The following is a 27,258-nucleotide window of genomic DNA, read 5'->3' as shown; positions in this document are numbered from 1 at the left end:
CTCGGCCGTGAGCCCATTGGGCCCAGGCGACTTTTTAGAAGCTAAAGAGCTGATAGCCTGCTCGACTTCAGCTACCGACATCTCTTCTGTCAGAGTGTCAGAAAGGTCAGACCCCACTTCCAGCAGGGTCTCATCAAGGAATACCCTGACTTTCTCCATGTCTAGAGGCCGCTTCTTCAGGAGGTCCGAAAAGTGGATGGGAGCTGGCCACATCCCCCTTCCCTGAAAAGGGGTTGGTTCCTACTGGGGAATGTGGACTCAGCTGCTCCTCCCCCAACAGCAGGCGCCATCTTGGCCACACTACACACATGCACCTGCCCCTCTCCCGGTGACATAACAGCCGCAAGAGCAGTCCCTGGCGCTTTCACAGCCAGATCCTCCTGCTCCTCTGCAAGCTGAGGGGTCATGGGGGCTGGCACATGGTGGGCCTCAGCTGTGGCAGCGTGGCCTCCCTGTGAGAGCCTGGGCATGCTGACCCGAAGACACCGGGGGGGGTACCTCCTGGATCACTGGGCTCCCCTGTCATAGCCAACCCCCCAGCCCCTTTTTTCACGGACTGACTTCCTTCCTGGTTGGCCTGCTGGAGGGTCTTCCCGGAGCTCCTCAAGAAAGCTCACCTCTCCAGCCCCACCTTCGAAAAAGCCCCCCAGGTAACCCCAAATTTCATTAACCTCAAGCCTGAGGGTATTGATGGCCCCCCTATACTCCGACCTCTTACTGCTGGAGCACCTGTCCCTCTTGTCCCTCAGGCCTGCGAGAGCTGTCATTTTTTTCCACGCAGGCCTGGGCTATCCTAACCAGCAGGGACTTGATCTTATCACACCTTTTCCTGGCTTTGGCCTCAGTCTCACCTGGTAGTGTGGTGGTCCAGTCTAAGAGACCCTCCTGGGTGCCCAGGAATAGGCGGTTATCCCTTCTGATCATTGTCTGGCTGGAGGAGGGCAGGTGCTGCTGGATCCTCTGGAGGCCGGATGCTGGTCCTTCTCCTGGGCTGAGGGAGGCCATCCCTCCCCTCTTCCGGGGGCCAGGGGCTGGGGCTTGGAGGCTGGTCTTGGGTGGCTGGATCCTCTGGAACTCAGGAGCTCTGGAAGACAGGTCTTCTCACTGCTCCAGCAGGAAGCAGAATGATCTCAAAGTGGGAGGAGCTGGAACCGGCTTGGTCTGGAGATTTTTATTTTAAAACTACGACAAAATTTAACATATAAACAAAATAGCATAAAACAAACAACAATCACAATACCACCACAAACTATTACCACCGACCTCCACCCTCCAAGAAAATAACTGCAAAGAAAGAAAAATAACATTAGAACGGGTATTTACAACAGGCTCACTGGTACAAGAAAAAGTCTTTATAGTCCATCAGAAAAGCTTGTCCAGATCATTGCCAACAAAAAGAACAAAACCAACTTAAAACGGCTCACTGGTACAGTAGGGAAATATTAAAGTCCATAAAAACCACTACTGTCCAGATCACCGCCAACCCACAACACACCCCACCACCATAACAACAAATACCTACAACCCACGTATGAGCGAGAACATGATAGTCAGACATGTCTGTAGCCTTATTTCAAAAAAATACCATAAACAAAATCTAAGGGGGTGAAAAAGGATAGCTGTCCCTACCCGTGGAGAGGGGCAGAGCCGTGGCCTAAGGGGGCTGGAAGAGGAATCCCCTCCATGAATGGGCACACCTCTGAGGCCCGACCCTGCTCCTTTCCAGGTCCCGCACCTTCACCAACTCCCGAAAAAGATATCGCCCACCACATGCACAGACAGGATTTTGTCCCTAGTGGACACCAAACACCGAGCGTGCCAAGTGTAGTAAAGCACAACTACGCTGACTAAATAAAGTGACGATAACTCAAAACCCCTGCGGACCCCGAAGTCACCATACACTCGCTCAGCATAGATCAGGGCCGGAAGGCGGGGGTAGCCAATGGCACCCCCTACCCCCGTAAGAACCTCCATGTTGAAGGGACATTGGACCAGAAAATGGTCCATGGTCTCCAATGTCCCTCCACATTCCCGTCGGGGACAGCCCCTGTCCCCTAGGTTCAGATACTTGAGATTTGCACGGACGTACAGTCGTCCATGGAACGACCTCCATGCAAGATCCCAAAATCACGCGGACCCAGAGAGCCCACCTCAAGGGCATTTATCCGCCACTTCCTCAGTACCTTCAATGCCAGGGGGGACGTAAGACGGGAGATACCCGTGCGATCTCCTCAGATCGCCGGGCCTCCCCCACTCCCTCAAGAACAGCAAGAGCCAGTCCTTGCTTGAACATTCCCACCAGGAAGGCGCGTCCACAAAGATGGACTGCAAGTTGTACTTTACAAAAATGATGATGAAGAATACCACCGGGTTGACCATGTCCAACCCTCCTTGCCTTCGCTGGCGGTATGTGACCTCCCTCTTGATCAGGTTCAGTCTGTTTCCCCACAACAGCAGGAAGAACAGACCATAGACCCGAGCATAGAGAGATGCTGGCAAAAGACACACGTAGCTCACAAAGAGAAACTCAGGCAATAAGTACGTCTTGACCAAGCATACCCTTTCCCTCAGGGAAAGTTTCCAACCTCTCCAGGCCTTCACCTTCCGGGTGGCACTCACCAGCCTGCGCTCCCAATTTAGCTTGGGATAATCACCCGGGCCGAAATGAATGGCAAGTACTCGAATCTCTGGTACGGGCGTGGGGAACACGTCCGGAAGGGGGAACTGCTCCCCCTCCTTCCCCATCCAGAATACTTCACTCTTGTCCCAATTGACCAGCGAACCTGACGCCTCAGAGTAGCACCCAATCTGGGATTCCACATAATGGGCCTCCTCACGACCAGATACCACCACCGAGATGTCATCCACGTAGGCCACGACCCTCACTGCCGAAACCGGACCCCCGACAGGTCCCACCGGAACCCCCCCCCCCCAGAGCCTCCTTACGAAGGGGTCAACCGCAAAGACATACAGGAGGGGGCTCAACGGGCAGCCCTGCCGGACGCCAGAGTCTACAGCAAAGGCCCGACCCACCCAACCGTTGACAAGAGGGAAGCTCTCAGCTCCCCTATACAATACCTATAGCCAATCAACAAATTGATCAGGCAGACCGTATCTCCTCAGAAGCAGCCAAAGGTACTCATGGTTCACCCGATCAAACGCCTTAGCCTGATCCAGTGCAAGCAGATACCGCTCGCTGCCATCAGCCCTGCACCTTTCCACAGCCTCCCGGACGTTCAGGATGGCACCAAAAGTGCCCCGGCCAGGAATTGTGCAGTGCTGAGAGGGAGACAGCATCCTGCCCGCCAAAGCAGACAGACGTGTAAACAAGATCTTTGCCAGTATCTTCCTATCTGTGGTAAGAAGGGCGATCGGACGCCAATTCTCCACCACAGACGGATCTTTCCCCTTTGACAGAAGGATCAGAGCTGACCTTCTCATTGAGGGAGGCAGCAGGCCATAGGCCAAACATTCACTAAACACATCCCTCAGATGAGAAGTCAAGAGGCTCTTAAAGGTTTTGTAGAATTCGGCCGTGAGCCCATCGGGCCCAGGCGACTTTTTAGAAGCTAGAGAGCCGATAGCCTGCTCAACTTCAGCTACCAAGATCTCTTCTGTCAGAGAGTCAGGGAGGTCAGACCCCACTTCCAGCGGGGTCTCATCAAGGAATACCCTGACTTTTTCCATGTCTAGAGGCCGCTTCTTCAGGAGGTCCGAAAAGTGGTCTCTGATGACACCCAGGATCCCCGATCTGGACCGGACCAGAGATCCCGAGGCATCCTTCAGGCCGTGTATGACCTTCGAACTCGCCGCCTCACCACAGCTCTTGTAGGGATCAGGAGAGATACATTTCCCATAATCCCTCTCAAAAACCAGGGAGGCGAGACGGTCGTACTGACACTCCTTCATCTGCGCCTTCAGACCGGATATCTGTTCCCGAGAGCCCCCAGAGGACACCAGGCGGTCAAGCTGCCTGCGTAGTCTCTGGTAGGCCTGGTACTTGGAAGCTGCCCTGTACCCAGAGATTTCCCGGAAAAAGTCACCAGACCTCTTTTTAACTACTTCCCACCACTCAAGGCGGGAGCAGTTGCCCTCAAGGAGCGAGGTCTGGTCCAGGAAGAAAACCTCATAGGCTTCCCTAACCTCAGGATCCTCCAGTAGCGACCCATTCAGGCGCCACAAACCCCTCCCTTTCTGAGTAGTGTCGGCGACATTCAGGGCCACAGATACCATACAGTGATCGGAGAACTCCACCGACTGCAGCTCTGGAGCCGAGCAAGCAGAGTCCCCCTTTAAAAAAAAACTATCTAATCTACTCTTAGAACTACCTCGGGAAAATGTGAAACCAGTGAGGTTGGGGAGGTGACGAACGTGCACATCCACCAACCTGGCCTCCCTCACTACGCTATTCAAAAAAGTACAATCATATCCCAGAGGGTTGGCGGCACCTGCCCGGTCTTTGGGCCTAGTGATCATATTGAAGTCACCACCAAAGATCACCTGCTGGGATGTAAAAAGATAAGGCTTAACCGCCGTAAGGAGGCTCTTCCTCTCCCTCTTAGTTTGAGGCCCATAAAAATTAATGAGCCGGAGGAATTGCCCCCTCACGACAGCATCCACCACCAGACATCTACCAATCTCCACTTCAATCACTCGCCGGCAAGCCACCGAACCAGTCTTAAAAAGGACCGCAACATCACTGCAGGGCTCGGCCGCAAGAGACCAGAGGGAGGGCCCACATCTCCACTCCCTCTTTGCTAGATGCATCTCTGCCACAGATGCCAGCCAGGTCTCCTGCAAAAACAAAATGTCAGCTTCAACACGGCTGAGAAAATCAAAGGCCATAAAACGAGCTCCTGCAGAACGAATACTTGCGACATTAATGGTCGCAAGCCGTATTGGAGAAGGTACCGCCATCAAAATTATTGAAAGGGTCACGTTCTCCTTCATACTACATAAAACATAAACCTATACACATATTTACACTTCCTCCTCCCTCTCGGAATCCGAGAAGGAGAGGACACTGAACGGGTTCCCCAGGGACACCCCACTTCGTGCCCCTGGGGGAACCCCACCCTTCGCAAGGAGCTTCCCGCCCCCAGATTTATTAGCCTGCCCCTTCCTCCTCCTATGTCTGACTTGCTCCCACTCCTGCCATTTCTCCGAGGTGACAACACCACCCCCCTCCTCAGACCCGCTGCTCGAGACCTCCTTAGCCCTCTTATGCGAGGCCAGAGCAGCATCCGTCTCCATGGCCATAGCCCTGGGTCCAGAAGGGGGGGGATAGGAGAGGCAGGAGGGGGGCCAGAGACAGGGGAGGGGACAGGGGGGAACCAGATCTTACTGCATGGGAGGAAGAAGGGGAAGGGGGGGGCGGGACTTTGGAGGGGGGGACGAGGAGGGGATTTTTTTTAGGGCCAGGTGATGGGAGGGGGCAAGTAGGTGGGGGGGAAGGGGGATGGGGATTGGCCCTGCAAGAAAATTAGGGAAAGGCCAGGGCCCCGGATCCTCAGACCCAGGACCTCCAGGCCCTCCCGACTCCTCCCCACCGGCTCTGCCTTCCGGAGGATCGGGAGCCTCCTGGCCAACTGAGCCCGTGTCTCCTGGGGGGGAGCCCCTCGCCCATGCCTGCTCCGCCTTCTTTGAGGCTGCGGGCCTGTTGGTCCCTCCGAAGGGGCATTAGGGGCTCCAGGATCCCCACCCCCCCGGCCATCACTCGCCGGAGGGGCTTCGGCCGCTCCCGGCCCAGGAGGCCCCCCCCCTGAGGAAGAACCCCGATATGCTTTGGGGCACCTGCTAAACGGGTGCCCCATCTCACCACATAAGTTGCAGCATATCTTCCCACATGACTCGGACAGGTGGCCAAACTCGTGGCACCGGCCACATCTGACCACCGTGCAGTCCGAGCTCATGTGGGTCGGGCTGCCACACTTGAAGCAACGACGGGGCTGTCCCGGGTAGAAGGCCAGGATCCGGTCTCTGCCTAGGAAGGCGCTGCCAGGGAGGTGGGCAACACTGTTGCCCTCCCTCTTGAGCCGGATCCTGGTCAACCAAGCCCGGTCCAGACCCCGCGCTCATCAAGGTTCTTCCTCAGGGGGGTCTGCAACTGCCCGTACCTCCCAAGCCAGGTGGCAATGTCCTCCGGAGGGAGCGACTGATTCCTCACCAGGATGGTGATGTTCTTTACCTCCTCCTGCCTGGAGATGGGAATGAGCCTGTACCTCTTCCAAGGGTCAACGCCCCTCACCAACCCAAAGCTGGTGATGAAGCGTTCCATACACACGGGAGTGACAAAACTTATATCAAACTCCCGTGTGTTGGTGGGATGGATAACAGCAAAAAGGTCACCCACCCCAAAACCCAAGGAGAGCACCAGGTCCACCACCTCACCTCGGACGGGGCAAGGGTCCGGACCCTCATACCGAAGCTGGATAACATTCCTACGCCTCCTCTCTGGACCACCTGTACCCCTCGTCCACGCCGACCCCTGCGTCCTCTCCTGGTCAGCAGGGGGGGCGCGGAAATTCTGGGCGCCAAACCGGCTGTACAGGTGGTCCAGAGGGGCACGAGAGCCCGCCACCTGGGCGAAAGAGCGACCCCCCTTCAGGGCAGACAATAAGTTGGCCTCCGGAGACCCCCGAAAGATGTTCTCTGGAAGCGGGGCACCCCCCTCAGCACCCCCAGAAGTGGGGGGGACGGGGGGCCCCCATCACTGCCGGTGGTGTTGCACCCACCCCCGCTGAACTACCCTGACCACCCTGACCCACCACCCTTGGCCTGACTACAGGCCCCTCCCCCCCTGGGGCCACAGCAGAGGGGGGTACCTTCCCCACCCAGACCCCTCTGCGACCTCACCAGCCCCTTGGGACTCAACCCGCACACTTGTCTCTGGGGGGATGCCCCCCTGGGACCCCTCCAGCTGACGGATAAAATCATATGCAGCACTGTCCTCCGGGAGGGGCCCCACCTGACAATCCCCCCACCCTGCCTGTGCCACAGGAAGCCCTTCAGGGCTGGTGTCCATAGAGACCTGGGGGGAGGAGCACTTCCGGTTCTCAGACGGCCACTTCCGGTCCCAGAGTGCTGGATGGAGGCTGGCCACATCCCCCTTCCCTGAAAAGGGGCTGGTCCCTACTTGGGAATGTGGCCTCAGCCACTCTCCCTCCCTCAGCTGGCGCCATCTTGACCATGCTGCATTTTATGGTCTTCCCTGATTTTGGTCTTACTTGCACACTCCCACCATGCTTCAACCCCTCTCCTTGTTGTTTAATAGTAGCAAGAGCGAGCTCGACTGCTTGTTGGTGGGTCATGGGGGTCTCTACATGGCGGGGGGCTACCGCAGCATGGTCACCTGGGAGCCTGGGCACGATGACCTGCAAATGCCGGGGGGTTCCCCCCAGTGGTGCTTCGGCCCGGCGACCTCCTGGATCATTGGGCCCCTCGAGGTTAGCCACACCCCCAGTCCCTTCCATGGACTGGGAGCCCGACTCCCGGGGGTCCTCCCCAGGTTTTATGGTCTTACTGGGCCCCAACACCACCGGAGCTTACACCCCCCTCCACACTAGTCCCAGGCTCCTCTGGCTTCCCCAGCTTCTGGGAGGGTTGGGACCCTGACCGCCCACTCCTCTTCACCGCCTGGCTTCCTTCCTTGCTTGCCTGCTGGAGGGTCTTCCCGAGCTCCTCTAGGAATTTCACCTCTCCAGCCCCACGTTCAAAAAAACCTTCCAAATACCCCCATATCTCCTTCACCTCTAGCCTCAGGGTGTTGATGGACTCCGACCTCTTGCTACTGGAGCACCTGTCCCTCTTGCTCCTCAGGCCTGCGAGAGTTGTCATTTTTTCCACGCAGGCCTGGGATATCCTCACCAGCAGGGATTTGATCTTATCCCGCCTCTTCCTAGCTTTAGCCTCCGTCTCACCTGGTTGGGGAGCGGTCCAATCAGGACGAGACAGTCCTCCCTGCTGATGGTGGTGGTGCTCTGGCTGGAGGGCAGGTGCTGCTGGTTCTTCCAAAGGCCGGAGGCAGGTCCCTCTCCTGGGCTGAGGGAGGCCATCCCTCCCCTCTTCCAGGGGCTGGGGCTGGAGGCTGGTCCTGGTGGCTGGATCTCTGGAACACAGGATCTCAGGAAACAGGTCTTCTCACTGCTCCAGCAGGAAGTGAAATGAACAAAGTAGGAGGAGTTGGAACCGGTTTGGTCTGGAGATTTTTTATTAAAACTTCGACCAAAAATTTAAACAATAGACAAAATAAACAAAGTAACATAAAACAAACAACAAACATAATACCATCATACCACCGACCTCCACCCTCCAAGAAAATAACTGCAAAAAAAAAAAAACACAACATTAGAACGGGTATTTACAACAGGCTCACTGGTACAAGAAAAAGTCTTCATAGTCCGCCAGAAAACGCTTGTCCAGATCATTGCCAACAAAAAGAACAAAACCAACTTAAAACGGCTCACTGGTACAGTAGGGAAATATTAAAGTCCATAGAAACCACTACTGTCCAGATCATCGCCAACCCACAACACACCCCACCACCATAACAACAAATACCTACAACCCACGTATGAGCGAGAACATGATAATCAGACATGTCTGTAGCCTTATTTAAAAAAAAATACCATAAATAAAATCTAAGGGGGTGAAAAAGGATAGCTGTCCCTACCCGTGGAGAGGGGCAGAGCCGTGGCCTAAGGGGGCTGGAAGAGGAACCCCCTCCATAAATGGGCACACCTCTCAGGCCCGACCCTGCTCCTTTCCAGATCCCGCACCTTCACCAACTCCCGAAAGATATCGCCCACCACCTCATGCACAGACAGGATTTTGTCCCTAGTGGACACCAAACACCGAGCGTGCCGAGTGTAGTAAAGCACAACTACGCTGACTAAATAAAGTGACGATAACTGAAAACCCCTGCGGACCCCAAAGTCACCATACACTCGCTCAGCATAGGTCAGGGCCGGAAGGTGGGGGTAGCCAATGGCACCCCTGTCATGGTCTTACCTCTCTGCAGGCTTCTTTCATCTGACATGTGCTGGCGGCCATATTGGTTCCTGGGCTTCTTATAACTTACCACACCCTGCGGCTCCTCCTTCCCACTGGGAGGAGCTGGATGCCTTGCATATATATATATATATGAGGTCTGTTGCTTCATTTCCCTGCTTGGTCCTCTTGTATACACATGCTCCTGAGATTGTGCTGCTGCTTTTGGTTACCGACCCAGCTTCCACGGACTATCCTTCTGGCTCCCGATCCCTGGCTTCGTTCGGACTACCCTTCTGGCTCCTGATCCCTGGCTTCGTTCGGACTATCCTTCTGGCTCCTGATCCCTGGCTCCGGTGGAAGACTCTGCTCACTGTTTGTTCATCCGTTTGGACTTTAACCTTGCTGTTTGGTTTTTAATAAAGCCTTCCTATTTCATTTATCTGTTGTTGTACGTCTGATTCATGCTTCCGTGACATTAGGACCAAGCCATGAATTCTGACGGTACAGGGCCACCTTCGCTACCCATGCTGGTTGCCAGACTGGATCAGCAGGATCGCCTGCTGGGTCAGTTCGCTCAGGCGTTGCAAACCCTGCTTGCACGCACGGCTCATCTCGCTCCCATTGCCGATAGGCCGGTTGTCGCTCCTGGGTCCGCTCCTACTGCCGCTCCGGTTGTTGCGCCAGAGTCTACCCCAACACCTGTTGTTGCGCCTGCGGTATCTCGGGGTATGACCGGTTCTGCCCCCCTTCCGCAGCGCTTTGGGGGAGAGCCAACTCAGTGCCGAGGTTTCCTTAACCAAGTGGGCATTTATTTTGAGTTGCTGCCACATGCCTTTCCTACTGAGAGATCAAAGGTGGGCTTCTTGATCTCGCTGCTCTCGGACAAGGCCTTGGCCTGGGCAAGTCCCTTATGGGAGAACAACAATCCGGTGGTTGCCGAGTTTTCCGGTTTTGTTGCTTCTCTTCGGAAGGTATTCGATGTACCGGCTCGCTCTGCCTCTGCTGCGAAGCTACTTATGTCCGTCAGACAGGGTTCACGATCGGTAGCCGAATACACCATTGAGTTTCGTACCCTGGCAGCAGAGGTGGGCTGGAATAATGAGGCTCTGGTCGCTGCTTTCTCCCATGGTCTCTCGGATGCCTTGAAGGATGAGGTTGCGGCTAGGGACCTACCAGTGGAGCTCGAGGCTCTTATTTCTTTCCTGATATTGATTGACACCAGACTCAGGGAGAGACCTTCCTTTAAGGAGAGCCTGCGGAGGCCTCCTAACAGATTGGCGCCTACGTTTGCTGTCCCACCCGTGCCTCCTGGAGTTGACTTGCCTGGGGGTGAACCCATGCAGCTGGGGTTTGCTCGCCTGTCCGAGGGGGAGAGGGCATTCCGGAGACGCGAGGGCCGATGCATGTACTGTGGTCTCGGTGGGCATTTTCGGTTGGCATGTCCAAACCGTCCGGGAAACGCTCGCACCTGAGATCCTGTCGGGGGCAGATCTTGGGTGGAGTCTCTTCGTCCCCGGTTTCCCGTGCTGATAAACCACTGATCACCGTTGTTCTCTCCTGTGTCGGGGGCTCGGTGACGACCCAGGCGTTGGTGGACTCTGGTGCTGGTGGATTTTTCATTGATAGTAAGTTCGCTGCCGCCAACTCCATTCCTCTGCAGGCTCGAGTTTCCCCGCTGGTTCTCGAGGCGATAGACGGCAGACCCCTCCAGCCGTCGCACGTGACTCATGAGACCCTTCCAGTGGGGATAGCCATTGGGGCCGTTCACAGGGAGTCGGCCTGCCTTCAGGTCATTTCGTCTCCACACTACTCGGTGGTCTTGTGGTACCCCTGGCTCCAGAAGCATAATCCGACTTTCGATTGGAGATCGGCCGAGATCCTCTCGTGGTCACCACAGTGTGGGGCTAGTTGCATCCATGGGCCTGTCAAGTTGTTGTGTACCTCCTCGGACTCTGTGTTGCCTCCTGAATACGAGGGGTACCGGGATGTATTCGATAAGGTGCGCGCTGGGTTCCTACCCCCGCATCGCCCTTACGATTGTGCCATAGAGTTACAACCTGGTGCCGTTCCTCCTCGCGGCAGGGTCTATCCACTGTCGGTTGCGGAGAATGAGGCCATGGAGGAGTACGTGAAGGAGGCGCTTTCCCGTGGTCACATTCGCAAATCCTCGTCCCCGGCAGGGGCTGGATTTTTCTTTGTGAAAAAGAAGGGCGGAGAGGCCTTGCATCGACTATAGGGGCCTTAATCGCATCACGATAAAGAACGCATACCCGATACCCTTGATTTCCGAGTTGTTTGATCGCCTGAAAGGGGCCACGGTCTTTACCAAACTCGACCTGAGGGCGGCATATAACCTGGTAAGGATCAAGGCTGGTGACGAGTGGAAGACCGCGTTCAACACCAGGACCAATCATTCGAGGACGTACCTCGTTTGTTTGCCGGCCGGCTGCTTGATTTTACTGCCTTTTAACAACATCTAAGTGTAAGTTTTCTACTTACTTTTTACAATAAAATCCTGATGGTATTTCACTATGTGAGCCCGTTTATCTTTTATTGGTACTTGGCCATCTGATTCCTGTTTTGGATAACGCGCTTGGAATGCTACACTGCTGACAGCTGCATCACACTGCTCCCATGTCTGATTGATCCCTTGAGGGTCGCTAAGTTCTGGTAAGGGTCAGTGTGTTCTTATGGTGGTGGTCTCCTACTTCACTTCACATCGTTTGTCAAGTCCTCACGGGGGAAAGTCAGAGTGTTCATGTCCGTTGCCATTTGATTTTGCACTATTGTGCTTTTTTCTTTTTTTCTCATGGTATGCTGTGACTTAATGATGGTGGAGCTTCTTGGCTGAAGTATATCTGGTCTGGACCACGTATTGGTTACTACCTTTTGCCCAGCTTGATCCTTCTGGATCTATTCTGGTAAGGGTCAGCTTAAACTTCGATCAATCCAACCATTGTCTCAGCAACTTCAACAGATTGGGTTTCATTTCTTTATTGGACATTCCCTATTATTTTTTGTGTTCACATCACTGTGGGACTACACATTTGATTGATCTTATGGTTATTATACCCATAAGGCTTTTAGCGCAACTCCTTCTTTTTATCATTTGTTTTTGTGTTGTATAACATTTAGAGTTTGCTGCTTATTTATTAGGTTACTTTGGTATGCGCATTTTTTTCACTTCTTTATATACACATTATGAATCCTTGGTTATGCCCTTTGGGTTGTGCAATGCGCCCGCAGTCTTTCAGGAATTCATCAACAATGTTTTCCGTGACCTGTTGCAGCAGTGTGTGGTGGTCTATTTGGATGACATCTTGGTATATTCTGAATCCATGGAGGCCCACATTCTGGATGTCAAGCGAGTGTTGCAACGGTTACGAGAGAACAAGCTGTTCGGTAAGCTTGAGAAATGCAAATTTCACCGGTCCCAGGTAACCTTCTTAGGTTACATCATTTCCGCGGAGGGGTTCTCCATGGACCCTGAGAAGGTTTCGGCTGTCTTACAGTGGCCCCAGCCCAGTGGTCTTCGTTCCCTGCAGCGCTTTTTGGGCTTCGCCAATTATTATCAGAAGTTCATCAGGGACTTCTCCATGCTGGCCAAGCCTCTCACGGATCTGACCAGGAAGGGCAGTAATTCCCAGGTCTGGCCGGCCGAGGCCATCCGGGCTTTTGAGGCTCTAAAATCTGCCTTTGTGTCGGCTCCAATACTGTCTCATCCCAACCCTGGGTTGCCCTTTGTTCTTGAGGTGGACGCGTCTGAGACAGGAGTAGGCGCCCTTCTGTCTCAGCGTCGGACACCAGAGGGTCCTCTGCTTCCCTGTGGGTTTTACTCCCGGAAACTGTCTCCCGCGGAGTGCAACTACCAGATTGGTGACAGAGAGTTGTTGGCCATCGTGCAGGCTCTCAAAGAGTGGAGGCATTTGCTCGAGGGTTCGGTGGTTCCGGTTCTCATCCTGACGGACCACAAGAATCTCTTGGCCTTTCTGAGGCCAAGAGATTGACACCCCGTCAGGCCAGATGGGCTCTGTTCCTGTCACGTTTTAATTATGTGGTCTCCTACCTACCCGGTTCCAAGAACGTCAGGGCGGATGCCTTATCACATCAATACTCCAAGCTGTCCAGGGAGCAATCGATACCGACTTCGGTCATACCTCCTAATCAGATCCTGGCCGCCATTCGCACCAGCCTGACCTCTCCCCTTGGAGAGCAGATTTTGGCGGCCCAATCTGGTGCTCCCTCTGGGAGACCCAACGGCAGATGTTTTGTGCCTGAGGAGTAGCGCACTCGGTTGTTGCGAACCTACCATAACTCCAAGACCGTGGGGCATCCTGGAAAGAATCAGCTGTCCTGGGCTGTTTCACGTTTGTTCTGGTGGCCTTCTCTACGTTCCGACATCGCCGCATATGTAGCGGCATGCTCTGTTTGTGCCCAGAGTAAATCCCCTCGGCACCTTCCGTTGGGCCTTCTGCAACCCATCGCAACTGGGGAGCGCCCATGGTCACACCTTGGGATGGACTTCATTGTGGACCTTCCTGCATCCCGAGGCCATACGGTCATTCTCATGATTGTGGATCGGTTTTCCAAAATGTGCCTCTCAAGAAATTACCCTCTGCACAAGAGTTGGCCACGGTTTTCGCCAGGGAGGTCTTCCGGTTGCACAGTTTGCCCAAGGAGATAGTGTCGGATCGGGGAAGTCAGTTTGTGTCCAGGTTCTGGCGCGCCTTTTGCTCCCAGTTGGGGATTCGACTCTCCTTCTCCTCGGCCTACCACCCTCAGTCCAATGGGGCCGCAGAACGGTCCAATCAGGCCCTGGAGCAATTCCTTCGTTGCTTTGTCTCCGATCATCAAGACAATTGGGTTGACCTTCTGCCATGGGCTGAGTTTGCCAGGAACACGGCGGTGAACTCTTCCTCTGGGACGTCTCCCTTCATGGCCAATTATGGGTTCCAACCTGCCGTGTTACCGGAGTCATTCTCTCCCCAGGATATTCCGGCTGTGGAGGATCACCTTTCCGCTCTACGTGCTTCTTGGGTACAGATCCAGAGGTCCCTTGAGGTCTCTGCGCAGCGCCAGAAACTCCAGGCTGATCGCAGACGGGCGCCTGCTCCTTCCTACCAGGTCGGAGACCGCGTATGGTTGTCCACTCGCAACCTCAACCTTCGAGTGCCCACTCCTAAGCTGGCTCCTCGCTTTGTTGGTCCCTTCCGAGTGCTTCGCAGGGTAAACCCGGTTGCCTATGCCCCTGCGCTCCCACCTGGTCTCCAATGTGTTTCACGTTTCCCTGTTGAAACCACTGGTGTGCAATCGCTTCACCTCCTCGGTTCCTCGGCCTCGTCCGGTCCAGGTGGGCGATCATGAAGAATATGAGGTGAGCGATATCCTGGACTCACGCTTGGTCCGCGGTCGGGTGCAGTTTTTGGTCCACTGGCGTGGTTATGGTCCAGAGGAACGTTCCTGGGTTCCCTCCGCAGATATCCATGCTCCTGCCTTGCTCCGAGCCTTCCATGTGCGCTTCCCCAAGAAACCGTTTTTTGTGCCGTGGAGGAGGGGCCCTTGAGGGGGAGGTACTGGGTGAAACTCCTGCGCTGTCTTGGATAGGTGAATGGGGGAGAGGGGAATGTGGGACGTGAATGGGAACACTGCAGCAGACAAAGAAAGTCTATCCTAATTAGACAATAAAAGATAATTTGCAAAAGGTGATGATGTCTGCGCTGTGAATGATTACCACTGTGGGCAGGGGAGAGAGGAAGGTGAGGGGAAGGTGAGGGGGGGGGAGAGGGGGGGAAGAATTAAGGTTAAAGGGGGGAGGGGGGGGTTGAAGTCAGGTGGGTCTCTGGAGCAGTAATGAAATCACAAAAATGTTAGAGGTCCAGTTGCAAAGTGGTGATTAAATCAACATAAACTAGACAAAACTGTGCATATCACTGAAGAGGACTGAGAAAAAACTACAGTACATATATCTCACAGTCCCAAGTTAGATGAAAAAAAGAACCAAAATCAAATTCCAAAAAGTGCTGTTGCAAGAAAGCATACTGAGTAAATAATCAAAAATAAAGTTCCAAAGCCAATGATGAATGAAGATGTGCGGGAAAATCAAATCCAAATGAATGAAGATGTGCGGGAAAATCAAATCCAAACAAGTGCGCCCACACCGTTAGTGATCCAAGCAGCTTACCTCCTGGTTATCATTCAACAACCCCAAAAATGGGTGCTCTGGCCTTTCATTTGGTGGGGATCTTCCTGGTGAGTCTCAGTAGTTGGTCATGTATGGAAAATATATAATAATAAAGATAATGTGGCGTGATGCTGGTATCACATAAATAAAACAAAGGGGGAGCTCTGTATAAGGTGGATGGAAACTCACACAACTTACACGCTGTGTAGAAATGGAGTGCTTGTCTCTACGAGCGCCGAGCTCGTCTCCCTAAATTCTCCTGCACAACTTTTCTTCCCTAGATGTCCGCGGAGCAGATGGCTCATGCGAAGGCAGAGGGGGTGGAGGAAGGAGAAGAAAGGGGGCACATCGCGTGATTCCGTATAAAAACAATTTAATTAAAGCATAAAACAATCTTAAAAGACTCACATGTGGCAGTCTGGTATCGGTTACATATCCTACGAGCGCCGCGCTCGTTTACCGTCCGTCAGGTGCTGCTGCCAGTGCTTAGTGTCCCACACGTGTTCGTCACGTCACGTGACTTCATCAGGGGATGGTGACTAGAGCGCTGGTCTATGTTTAAATAAGGTCACACTAATTGAATATGACGGCGCCCATTTTGTTGAAGTCGGCTATGTGAGATGGTGTATAGCGTGTCCAGCGCCATTTTCCCTGAGTCATCGGTTGTGTCAGTCGCTGCTGTGACAGCTAGTAGACCGCCGAATGACATGTGAAATCGGGCTAATGGACAATGGACTAGCGCGAATAGGACTATGACAATGAGAAAGGGGGCATTTATTTCATATTAGAACTGAGCAAGATGTATAATGAATCAGTCGAAGGGGACATTGGTGCAACAGTGCCACCTGTGGTCACAGAACACCTATGCGGCAATGATACATGCTATATGCCTAACGGCATGATGAATCAATTGCCAGGCTACTGTAAATGCATAAGATAGAGCCGTGGGTGAACACACACCATTGGTCCGAGGGACACAGATGTCTGAATACATTAAAAAGGGCTGCGTGTGAGTGAATAAAAAATAATAATGGATAAAAATGAACAATAAACAATTGAAGTATGTGGAGACAATACACACTTCAATTGATAAAACAAATGTCTGGATATCTAAGGCTCAGTTTCTAGCCTGGAGGAGCGGGGGTGCCAATGCCCGACATGGCACTATGCAAGGCAACACCTAACGTACGGTTTACTTAGTCATATGAAAAGCCACACATTTGCTGTTATTAAACATCCTAGGTGCATAAAAGATATAGTAAAAAAGGAAGAGAACAGAGGGGGACAGTGGGCCTATGGTCTAGAAGTCGCTTAAGAAACAGTTCAAATTGAACTCGATATTGAGGCCTCTGGGTGTAAAAGTATCCATATCAAAAATAAATTTTGATTCTAGTTGGCTGAGGGCCCTGACCTTGTGGCCTCCCCGCCAAGGTTTAGAATATGGAACAATTCCCCAGAATTTCAAATGGGAAGGGTCCTTCTGGTGGACTTTGGCAAAGTGGCGGGATACGCTGTGGTTGGGGAATCCACATTCAATATTTTTGACATGTTCTTTGATGCGTATCCTCAACAGTCTCTTGGTGCGACCAATGTATTGTAGCCCGCAGCTACATTCAAGGGCATAAACTGCACCTTCTGTGTTGCAGCCAACAAAGTCCCTTATTTCATAGTTACTACCATTGCTGTTCGATTTGAAGGTGGAGACTTTCTTGCTTGGTCTTTTGGTGTGTGTACAAGCATAACATCTCTTGCAAGGGTAAAACCCCTTGCTAATAAAGAATGTAAACTGTTTCTTTGGGGGATCTATAACACTTTTCACCAATTGATCCCGCAATGTGGGGGCTCTTTTGTAGATAAACCTTGGGGTGTCTGGTAGTAACACCCGAAGGTCTTTGTCGCATTTCAAGATATGCCAATGTCTTTGAATGACCTTTTCAATTTTTCTGTGTTGTACACTATAGTTCAAAACTAGAGGTACCAAGTCTTCCCTATCTGTCTGTATCTTATTTTCCAGTAGCTTCTCCCTAGGGATCTTGGACACTTCTTCTATTTTTTGCTTAATGTACCTGTCATCGTATCCCTTCTGTCAAATCTTTCGCCAATGTTTTTGGCTTGTACTTGAAACTCATCCAGTCGGCTACAATTGCGTTGTAGGCGCATTAATTGGCCCTTAGGTATATTAAAGAGTCAGTTCTTATGATGGCAGCTGGTGAGGGGGAGATAACTGTTCCGGTCTACATTTTTGAAGAAGGTCCTAGTATCTAACATCCCATTATTCCTAGAGACTTCCAGATCTAAGAAGGAAATAGTCTGTTCTTCTATCTGCCAGGTTAATCTGATATTCTTGGAGTTGGTGTTCAAGTTCTCTAGGAAGGTCACTAATGACTGGTGGTCTCCTTTCCACAAGATAAAAATATCATCAATGTATCTTTTGTATAACACAAGTTCAGTAGGTTGATGAATGAATATTGATTCTTCCTCCCATTGGGACATGAACAGTCCTGCCACGCTTGGTGCAAATTTTGCCCCCATCGCCACTCCGGTCCGTTGTTGGTAGTACTGGTCTTTATACCAAAGGTGGCTGTGTTTTAAACAAAAGTCTAGGCACTTGATGATGTACTTCCTTTGTATACAGGGGAGATCGATGTATTTCCGAAGTCCCCATTTAGTAGCATCACAAGCTAGATGATGGGGGATGATGGTATATAACGATGAAACGTCCGCCGTGGCCATCAAAACGGCTCCGTCTTCATTCAGTTCGGCCAGCAATTGCAGCATATCCTTAGTATCTTTAAGGTATGCGCGTGTACGCTGAACTGCCGGTTGGAGGAATCGATCTATATATTGGCCAAGCCTGGCTGTTATAGAGTCTATCCCATTGACGATGGGTCTAAAGGGAGGATTTTCTTTATCTTTGTGGATCTTGGGCAATGCGTAGATAATGGGGGTTCTACAAGCTTCTGGAATTAAGTACCTTGCCTCTATTTTATCAAGGACTCCATTTTTGAGGCCTAGATGTAAGACTTGTTCAAGTTCTTTTCGCTATTTGAATATGGGATTTTTTGACATTAAGCTATAAGTCTCTGGGTCTTCGAGGAGTCTCAGCATTCCCTTGTGATACTGTTCTGTGGTCATCAGGACAATCCCTCCCCCCTTGTCCGAGGGTCTAATCACAAGGTCTTTATTTGTTCTGAGTTTCTAAATACCAATCTTCATAGATCTAGGTTCCTCTATTTTCTTGATTGCCAGGTTCCTGTCATGGTCTTACCTCTCTGCAGGCTTCTTTCATCTGACATGTGCTGGCGGCCATATTGGTTCCTGGGCTTCTTATAACTTACCACACCCTGCGGCTCCTCCTTCCCACTGGGAGGAGCTGGATGCCTTGCATATATATATATGAGGTCTGTTGCTTCATTTCCCTGCTTGGTCCTCTTGTATACACATGCTCCTGAGATTGTGCTGCTGCTTTTGGTTACCGACCCGGCTTCCACCGACTATCCTTCTGGCTCCAGATCCCTGGCTTCGTTCGGACTACCCTTCTGGCTCCTGATCCCTGGCTTCGTTCGAAATATCCTTCTGGCTCCTGATCCCTGGCTCCGGTGGAAGACTCTGCTTACTGTTTGTTCATCCGTTTGGACTTTAACCTTGCTGTTTGGTTTTTAATAAAGCCTTCCTATTTCATTTATCTGTTGTTGTATGTCTGATTCATGCTTCCGTGACAACACCCTACCCCCGTAAGAACCTCCATGTTGAAGGGACATTGGACGAGAAAATGATCCATGGTCTCCAATGTCCCTCCACATTCCCGTCGGGGACAGCCCCTGTCCCCTAGGTTCAGATACTTGAGATTTGCAGGGACGTACAGTCGTCCATGGAATGACCTCCATGCAAGATCCCAAAATTTATTCGGAATTCTGGAAGAATTCAAGAGGGCTAACCCCTCCGTGAGGACCCTCTCAGGACAGTCCCTTAAAGACAGGGGCTTCAAAATGTCCGAGGCCATGACCCTCAGATACAGCTCACGCCGACCCAGAGAGCCCACCTCAAGGGCAGTTATCCGCCACTGCCTCAGTACCTTCAATGCCAGGGGGACGTAAGACGGGAGATACCCATGGGATCTCCTCAGATCGCTGGGCCTCCCCCCCTCCCCCCACTGCCTCAGGAACAGCAAGAGCCAGTCCTTGCATGAACATTCCCACCAGGAAGGCGCATCCACAAAGATGGACTGCAAGTTGTACTTTACAAAAATTATGATGAAGAACACCACCAGGTTGATCATGTCCAACCCTCCTTGCCTTCACTGGTGGTATGTGACCTCCCTCTTGATCAGGTTCAGTCTGTTTCCCCACAACAGCAGGAAGAACAGACCATAGACCCGAGCATAGAGAGATGCTGGCAAAAGACACACGTAGCTCACAAAGAGAAACTCAGGCAATAAGTACGTCTTGACCAAGCATACCCTTTCCCTCAGGGAAAGTTTCCAACCTCTCCAGGCCTTCACCTTCCGAGTGGCACTCACCAGCCTGCGCTCCCAAAATGAATGCCAAGTACTCGAATCTCTGGTACGGGCATGGGGAACACGTCCGGAAGGGGGAACTGCTCCCCCTCCTTCCCCATCCAGAAAACTTCACTCTTGTCCCAATTGACCAGCGAACCTGACGCCTCAGAGTAGCACCCGATCTGGGATTCCACATAATGGGCCTCCTCACGACCAGATGCCACCACCGAGACGTCATCCGCGTAGGCCACAACCTTCACTGCCGAAACCGGACCCCCGACAGGTCCCACCGGAACCCCCCCCAAGACGCTCGCAGTCTAGCCTCCTTACGAAGGGGTCAACCGCAAAGACGTACAGGAGGGGGCTCAACGGGCAGCCCTGCCGGACGCCAGAGTCCACAGCAAAGGCTTGACCCACCCAACCGTTGACAAGAGGGAAGCTCTCAGCTCCCCTATACAATACCTGTAGCCAATCAACAAATTGATCAGGCAGACCGTATCTCCTCAGAAGCAGCCAAAGGTACTCATGGTTCACCCGATCAAACGCCTTAGCCTGATCCATTGCAAGCAGATACCGCTCGCTGCCATCAGCCCTGCACCTTTCCACAGCCTCCCGGACGTTCAGGACGGCACCAAAAGTGCCCTGGCCAGGAATTGTGCGGTGCTGAGAGGGAGACAGCATCTTGCCCGCCAAAGCAGACAGACGTGTAAACAAGATCTTTGCCAGTATCTTCCTATCTGTGGTAAGAAGGGCGATCGGATGCCAATTCTCCACCACAGACGGGTCTTTCCCCTTTGACAGAAGGATCATAGCTGACCTTCTCATTGAGGGAGGCAGCAGGCCATAGGCCAAACATTCACGGTACACATCCCTCAAATGAGGAGCCAAGAGGCTCTTAAAGGTTTTGTAGAACTCTGCCGTGAGCCCATCGGGCCCAGGCGACTTTTTAGATGCTAAAGAGCGGATAGCCTGCTCGACTTCAGCCACCGAGATCTCTTCTGTCAGAGAGTCAGGAAGGTCAGACCTCACTTCCAGTGGGGTCTCATCAAGGAATTCCCTGACCTTCTCCATGTCTAGAGGCCGCTTCTTCAGGAGGTCCGAAAAGTGGTCTCTGACGACACCCAGGATCCCCGATCTGGACCGGACCAGAGATCCCGAGGCATCTTTCAGGCCGTGTACGACCTTCGAACTCGCCGCCTCACCACAGCTCTTGTAGGGATCAGAAGAGATACATTTCCCATAATCCCTCTCAAAAACCAGGGAGGCGAGACGGTCGTACTGACACTCCTTCATCTGCGCCTTCAGACCGGATATCTGTTCCCGAGAGCCCCCAGAGGACACCAGGCGGTCAAGCTGCCTGCGTAGTCTCTGGTAGGCCTGGTACTTGGAAGCTGCCCTGTACCCAGAGATTTCCCGGAAAAAGTCGCCAGACCTCTTTTTAACTACTTCCCACCACTCAAGGCGGGAGCAGTTGCCCTCAAGGAGCGAGGTCTGGTCCAGGAAGAAACCCTCATAGGCTTCCCTAACCTCAGGATCCTCCAGTAGCGACCCATTCAGGCGCCACAAACCCCTCCCTTTCTGAGGAGTGTCGGCGACATTCAGGGCCACAAATACCATTCAGTGATCGGAGAACTCCACCGACTGCAGCTCTGGAGCCGAGCAAGCAGAGTCCTCCTTTAAAAAAAAACCTATCTAATCTACTCTTACTATTACCTTGGGCAAATGTGAAACCAGTGAGGTTGGGGAGGTGACGAACGTGCACATCCACCAACCCGGCCTCCCTCACTACGCTATTCAAAAAAGTACTACCATATCCCAGAGGGTTGGCGGCACCTGCCCGGTCTTTGGGCCTAGTGATCATATTGAAGTCACCATCAAAGATCACCTGCTGGGATGTAAAAAGATAAGGATTAACCGCCGTAAGGAGGCTCTTCCTCTCCCTCTTAGTTTGAGGCCCATAAAAATTAATGAGCCGGAGGAATTGCCCCCTCACGACAGCGTCCACCACCAGACATCTACCAATCTCCACTTCAATCACTCGCCGGCAAGCCACCGAACCAGTCTTAAAAAGGACCGCAACACCACTGCAGGGCTCGGCCGCAAGAGACCAGAGGGAGGGCCCACATCTCCACTCCCTCTTTGCTAGATGCATCTCTGCCACAGATGCCAGCCAGGTCTCCTGCAAAAACAAAATGTCAGCTTTAACACGGCTGAGAAAATCAAAGGCCATAAAACGAGCTCCTGCAGAACGAATACTTGCGACATTAATGGTCGCAAGCCGTATTGGAGAGGGTAACGCCATCAAAATGATTGAAAGGGTCACGTTCTCCTTCATACTACAAACACCAAAACATATTTGCATATTTACACTCCCTCCTCCTCTGAGTCCGAGGAGGAGGAGAGGACACTGAACGGGTTCCCCGAGGACACTGAACGGGTTCCCCAGGGACACCCCACTTCGTGCCCCTGGGGGAACCCCACCCTTCACAGGGGACCTACCGCCCCCAGATTTTACAGCCTTCCCCCTCTTCCTGCGTCTCACCTGCTCCCACTCCTGCCATCTCTCTGAGGTGACTACGCCACCCCCCTCCTCGGACCCACTGCTCGAGATTTCCCTCTTAGATGAGGCTCGAGCAGCTTCCGTCTCCATGGCCACAAGGCCAGAGGAGACTTTGGGTATAGAAGGGGGGGGATGGGAGAGGCAGGAGGGGGGCCAGAGACAGGGGGGGGACAGGAAGGGGATCAGACTTGGCAGAAGAAGGGGGAGGGGGGGACGGGACGAGGGGGGGGTACGGGGATGGGAAGATGAGGGGGGGCTGCATGGGGAGGCAGATAGAACAGGTGGAGGGGGAGGGCAATGGCGATGAGGGGGAGGGGGAAGGGGGATGGGGATCGACCCTGCAACAAAAGGAGGGGAAAGCCGGGGCCCCGGACCCTCAGGCCCGGGACCCCCAGGCCTCCCCGACTCCTCCCCACCGGCTTCGCCTTCCGGAGGATCGGGAGCCTCCTGGCCAACTGAGCCCGTATCTCCCGGGGGGGGAGCCCCTCGCCCATGCCTGCTCCGCCTTCTTTGAGGCTGTGGGCCTGTTGGTCCCTCCGGAGGGGCATTAGGGGCCCCAGGATCCCCACCCCCCCGGCCATCACTTGCCGGGGGGCTTCGGCCCCTCCCGGCCCGGGAGGTCCCCCCCCCTGAGAAAGAACCCCGATATGCTTTGGGGCACCTACTGAATGGGTGCCCCATCTCACCACAAAGGTTGCAACAGATCTTCCCACATGAGTCGGACTGGTGGCCAAACTCAAGGCACCGGCTACATCTGACCACCGTACAGTCCGAACTCATGTGGGTCGGGCTGCCACACTTAAAGCAGCGGCGGGGCTGGCCCGGGTAGAAGGCCAGGATCCGGTCTCTGCCCAGGAAGGCACTGCCAGGGAGGTGGGCAACACTGTTGCCCTCCCTCTCGAGCCGGATCCTGGTCAACCAAGCCCCGGTCCAAACCCCGCGCTCATCGAGGTTCTTTCTCAGGGGGGTTTGCAATTGCCCGTACCTCCCGAGCCAGGTGGCAATGTCCTCCGGAGGGAGCGACTCATTCCTCACCAGGATGGTGATGTTCTTAACCTCCTCCTGCCTGGAGATGGGAATGAGCCTGTACTTCTTCCAAGGGTCAACGCCCCTCACCAGCCCAAAGCTGGTGATGAAGCGTTCCATACACACGGGAGTGACAAAACTTTTATCAAACTCCCGTGTGTTGGTGGGATGGATGACAGCAAAAAGGTCACCCACCCCAAAACCCAAGGAGAGTACCAGGCCCACCACCTCACCTCGGGCGGGGCAGGGGTCCAGACCCTCGTACCGAAGCTGGACCACATTCCTACGCCTCCTCTTTGGACCACCTGTACCCCTCGTCCACGCCGACCCCTGCGTCCTCTCCTGGTCAGCAGGGGGGGCGCGGAAATTCTGGGCGCCAAACCGGCTGTACAGGTGGTCCAGAGGGGCACGAGAGCCCGCCACCTGGGCGAAAGAGCGACCCCCCTTCAGGGCAGACAATAAGTTGGCCTCTGGAGACCCCCGAAAGATGTTCTCCGGAAGCGGGGCACCCCCCTCAGCACCCCCAGAAGTGGGGGGGGACAGGGGGGGGCCCCCATCCCTGCCGGTGGTGTTGCACCCACCCCCGCTGAACTACCCTGACCACCCTGACCCACCACCCTTGGCCTGACTACAGGCTCCTCCCCCCTGGGGCCACAGCAGAGGGGGGTACCTCCCCCACCAAACTCCCCCATCCAGACCCCTCTGCGACCTCACCAGCCCCTTGGGACTCAACCTGTACTGGGGGGGAGCCCCCCTGGGACCCCTACAACTGCCGGATATAGTCATAGGCTGCACAGTCCACTGGGAGGGGTCCCACCTGACATTCCCCCCACCCCACCTGTGCTGCAGGGAGCCCCTCGGGGCTTGTGGTAGTGTCCATGGGGACCTGGGGGGTAGGCAGCTTACCGTCCATACCGTCCTGCCGGGGGTGCCTGGAGGTGCCCGCTGCAGCATCCGAGACTGGGCACCCCCGCCCCCCCGGTCTCTTATCCCCCAGGTCCTCCAAGCCGGTGACGCCAGCCACAAATTTGCGGGGGGGTCATTTCCGGTCGCGGGGGAACACTTCCGGTCGCGGGGGGGTGTCATTTCTGGTTCGCGGTACAGCGTCACCAGCGCCCATCAAATGCAGCGTCACCAGCGCCCATCAAATGCAGCCTCACCAGCGCCCATCAAATACAATGTCACCAGTGCCCATCAAATACAGCGTCACCAGTGCCAATCAATGCAATGTGGGGTGGGGGATATTTTAATACACAAACACATTTAAAAATTTTATGTCAATGATCATGAGAAGGGTTCAGGGATCAGGATACTCCAAAATGACACTAGTGATTAACAGGAGGACAATCTTCAACCTAAATCCTCATAAATGAAGTTACACAAGAAGTTGTCATCACATATATACAATATACAACAGTTTTTATTCACCACACCAGTGTCACCAGGTGACGGTCTTGGGCTCAGCAAACTTCTGACAATATAGTACTGTGTACCTGCTGTTTGCTGTGTTCGTGCCTCTTCCAGGCTCCACCTGACCCCAAGCCCGGGAGCCGCTGCCAGGTGCCAGTGCCATGCTATATCCCATGATGCACCATCCATGTCTGCTCCAGACAGGAGAGCATGAGGGGGAGCATGAGGGGGGAGGGGGGGCGCTGTGCTGCTGGACACTGTAGAGAGAAGTGAGAGAGGCCTGTGGACACAGAGAGCAGAGGGGGGGGGGGGCTGCCTTGTTCTGAACGGAGAGTGTAGAGAGGGATTGCTGGACACATGTGACTCACATGTGTCCAGCAATCCCCCTCTACACTCTCCGCTCAGATTCAGAACAAGGCAGCCCCCCCCCCTCTGCTCTCTGTCACAGTGTCAGAGCGAAGAGCTCAAGCCAGGGGGGGGGGGGGGGCGGTGTCGGCGCTGCTGCTTGACATGTCAGGGCGGCTGCCTGGTGGATAGTGCAAGCTCCGTGGAGGACAGTGCGGCCGGGCTCCCTAGGCGGTGTAGTGTCTCCTCACCGGGCCCCACAGCGCCCGCGTTGGGGGCCCCAAGCAATTGCTTGCATTGCCTCTCCTGTTCCGACGGGCCTGTATCTGCCACCCTGAAACCCAGGGCAAGCACCATATCCACCACCGCACTCCTCCCCGGAGCACGATCTGAAATACATAAACCACCCTGCCAACGCAGCTGCACCACATTGCGGCGCCTCCTCTCTACCGCCGCAGCACGGGCAGCAGCCGGCACAGTGCCCGTGAAAGCCATAGTGCCATGCTGGGCATAAAATCGCCCAAGCTGCACCCTATCCCCAGCAACATCTGCAAATGACATGCCAGTTTTTAAAGCAGACACAATTTGGGCCTCTTGAGACCCACTAATCTGGGGGGAGGTGGGGTAGGGGAAACAAAAGGAACAGGGGGGGCAGGGAGGGCAGCAGGAACGGGAGAGACAGCAGGGGGCACAACAGGGAGAACAACATGCATAGTTGCCAACATTTGAAAAAAAATTCCAGGGACACTTTGCAGCACAGCTATTAATTAATTACCACACTCACTTCCCCGAAGCTCCACCCACTCCGCATAATCTTCGCCTACTTATCAGATTATAGCAGGGGTCTCAAACTCAAATTACCTGAGGGCCACAAGACAAGTTTTCATATGCCATGGGGGGCCGCATGCAAACTTTCAAACTTCAAAAACAACAGTACTGGTGTCAGCGAACACATTATTAACCCCCAGCACTGGTGTCAGCGAGCGCATTATTACCACCAGCACTGCTGTAAGTGGACGCATTTTTACCCCCAGCACTGGTGTCAGTGGATGCATTATTAACCCTGACCACTACACTGCACACCGACCACTGCACACTGACCACTGCACTACACGATGACCACTACACTGCACACTGACCACTACACACTGACCACCCACCATCAGGGCACAGCACATTAGGTCACAGAGCCCAGCACATTAGGGTACAGGGCACAGCGCACATCAGGGTACAGAGCCTGACACATCAGGGCACAGGACCCGGCACGACAGGACACAGGACACGGCACGACAGGGCACAGAGCCCGGCACATCAGGGTACAGAGCCCGGCACATCAGGCTACAGAGCCCGGCACATCAGGGTACATGGGGCACATCAGAGCACAATCGGGGCACATTAGGGTACATGGGGCGCATCAGAGCACATGGGGCGCATCGGAGCACATGGGGCGCATCGGAGCACATGGGGCGCATCGGAGCACATGGGGCGCATCGGAGCACATCAGGGTACATGGGGCACATTCAGGGTACAAACAGGGTACATGAGGGCACGTACATGGGGCACATCGGGGTACATGGGGGCACAATCGGGGTACAATCAGGGTACATGGGGCACATTAAGGCACATGGGGAACATGAGGTCACAATCGGGGTACATGGGGAACAAACAGAGCACATGGGGCACAATCAGTGTACATGTCAGCGTTTACTTGTTTTTCTTTTTTCTTCACATGCAGAGTAGCGCAGGAAGCGTCTGTCATATGTTCGATTCTCTGTCTCGCGCTGCGGCTGCTCCCTGCCCCCCGCTCTCTTCTCGTCCATCCCAGGTGATATCACAAGCAAATAGGGATGGACGAGAAGAGAGAGGGGGGGCGCCGGGGGGCGGGGAGCAGCTGCAGCGTGAGACAGAGAAGTGAACTTATGACAGAGACGATTCCTGCGCTACTCTGCATGTGAAGGAAATCTACTCCCCCCACTTCCGCCCTGCCTGCGGGCCATTTATAACTGGTCCGCGGGCCGTAAATGGCCCGCGGGCCGGTACTTTGAGACCACTGGATTATAGGGTCTACTCAATAAAGAGAGAATTACAGGAAATTGATACAACCTCTGTGATTGTGTAAGAGGGGAGAGGAAGTCCTTAGGGTAAGGGAAGGTCCAATATAAAGGACTACAAGTATCAGCACGCCTCCTGCCTTGTACACCTATGACTCACTGCCTGTGATTAGCGCAGTGCTGACTTCCTGGTGGG

This window comes from Rana temporaria, chromosome 5 (assembly GCF_905171775.1).
Source record: "Rana temporaria chromosome 5, aRanTem1.1, whole genome shotgun sequence".
Lineage (NCBI taxonomy): Eukaryota > Metazoa > Chordata > Amphibia > Anura > Ranidae > Rana > Rana temporaria.
Note: the sequence above shows the minus strand (reverse complement) of the source record.